This window comes from Acyrthosiphon pisum, chromosome A1, assembly GCF_005508785.2.
Source record: "Acyrthosiphon pisum isolate AL4f chromosome A1, pea_aphid_22Mar2018_4r6ur, whole genome shotgun sequence".
Classification (NCBI taxonomy): Eukaryota; Metazoa; Arthropoda; class Insecta; order Hemiptera; family Aphididae; genus Acyrthosiphon; species Acyrthosiphon pisum.
In genome coordinates, this window is record NC_042494.1 from 16,710,072 (window position 1) to 16,712,373 (window position 2,302).

Consider the following 2,302-nt stretch of genomic DNA (forward strand, 5'->3'; position numbering starts at 1 on the left):
TAGAAGGTGAACCGTTAAAACTTATAAACAATCTAATGCTCAGTGATGAGAATTACGAACTCACATTGAATATTTTAGACAAGCGGTACTCAAATAGGCGCACAATAGCACACGACCACTTAGACCAGCTTTGGACAGCTTTAAATTCATTTTAGAAAACAAAAAAAAAAATTATAAAAATTATACTGTATAGGAATTAGGAACACACTAAATAATGCAAACTACAATCTCCAGATTCTTAAACAGAAAAAACTATTCACAATAATATTAGTTCATTAAAGAATGAATCTTCGGAAACCACCAGCTGGTCATCAAAGTTGAAAATATTTATATAAAAAAATCTAAAAGAGATAAATTGATAGATAATAATAGTATACTTTAGAAGTAAAAGAACGTTTATTGGGTCTGTACTCTGTACAAACTATAACCCTATGTCCTAGCTAGTGCGGGCGAGTGCGTGCGTTTGATATACTGACCACGCTGTTCTGCACGCAATGCGTTGCCCGCATGCGGCGAAATACAAGCTATTTTGTTTTTTCGCGCATGCGTGCAAACCAGCTAGGGCATAGTGTAGTACTATGTATATATACTATGTATGTACGGTGTGTCGGTGTACATAGCCATATTAGTTATTTTAGTTATAAGTAGGTATATAACCTATATTATAAGTAATGAACAAAATAATAATAATAATAATATCATCAATATTAAACTATACATTTTTCATTATTAATTTAAAACATAAATAACATAATAATTATAATCCAATTTTTTTTAACCGGGCGATTACCATCGAGTAGAAACGCTGGTTTTGGATACCAGGGAATGTTCGGCTAATGGACATACTGTACTGAAGACGACGAGAGGACATTTTTCGGTGGACTGTAGGACCAGAACGCCTGGCGGCCACCAAGCCACCATCGCGGGGGTTCTCGTCAGGCCACGACGACGGCGCGAGGTGTACTACAACAAGCGGCCGACCCAAGCTGGCAGTTCTCTGGACGGAGCGAGAGTAGGATGCTCTGGTGCTCGACGTGCTCTATGGCATGCAGCGGCAGTAGTAGCCTGCACGGGATCAGACAGAGGACGAGTCTGGAAATCAGCCTTTGCCCAAGGACCACCACCACGGAAATGCTGCCCACGTCCGCGAAACCGGCCCGAGTGTTCGTTCTGAGGTCCGGCGGCGGCGGCCGGGCAGTTCGGACTAGAAAGCTTCCGGCTGCAGATCGAGGTACGGCCCGTGCGTGCCGGACCCGGAGATGGCAACATGAGGAGGATGAGGAACTTTCGGAGGTGACGGTGAAACTGATAAAAGGGTAAGATGGTTTGATGGCGATGGCTTTTTACGAAAATTATTAACAATTTTCATGATTTTTCGACATATTGTTATTTGTTATATATGGCATATTATAACTTATAATACGTCGTAACACTTTTAGTTCATAATTATACTATAATATGTTTATATTACGTTATAATATAATATGTTGTTATGTTGTATGTTTGGTAATTGGTATAGTAATGGTAATATTTGATTTGGAGTTTAGACAAGGGTTAGGCTGATCTATAAGTGCCGGCTTTTGCTGTGATGTATAAATATTTCGCGTTTCTTTCGAAACTGCTACGTCTCTTCTTACCCCGTTTAGTTTCACCGACACTTCGTTTGTTCCTCCTCAGCTTCGACTCTGTTGTCACCATCTCCTGGTCCCGACACCTGCAACTCTGGCACGCGCACCTCGACATCTGCAGCTGCAAGCTTTCTAGTCCCGTTAGCCCGGCCGCTTGCAGCCCACCTCGACCATAGCAGAACGAACACCGTCATCACTCACGGACGGATCGGTTTCCCGGACGCGGGCAGCATTTCTATGATATTGTGCCTTCGGTGGTTCTCCGGCGGAAATTGATCTCCAAACTCGTCCTCGCTGATCCCGATCCTCTTCTGCAGCTACTCCAAGTGCCGCTGCTGCACACCATAGTTTTTTTTTATCCATCTCTACCGTCGAGTTCGCATCCTCCTCCTCCGCTGTCGGCCGTTCGGCCGCATTTTACGTTGTAGTACACCAATACCCTATAAGCCGTCGTACCTAGCGGCCCAACGATAACGTGGCCCAGTCACCGCAGAAGAGGCCGACCACATTCCTTCGGGATCGGCCTCGTGGCGCCCAGGTACGACAGTCCGCCGCTAGTCCTCTCTTTGTCCTCTCTTTTTCCTCGGTGCAGTATGTCTCGTTATATATTATATGGGCGCCATTCCAGTTAGGCGCCACTCCAGTTCCTGGACATTCCCCGATGATTCTATCTG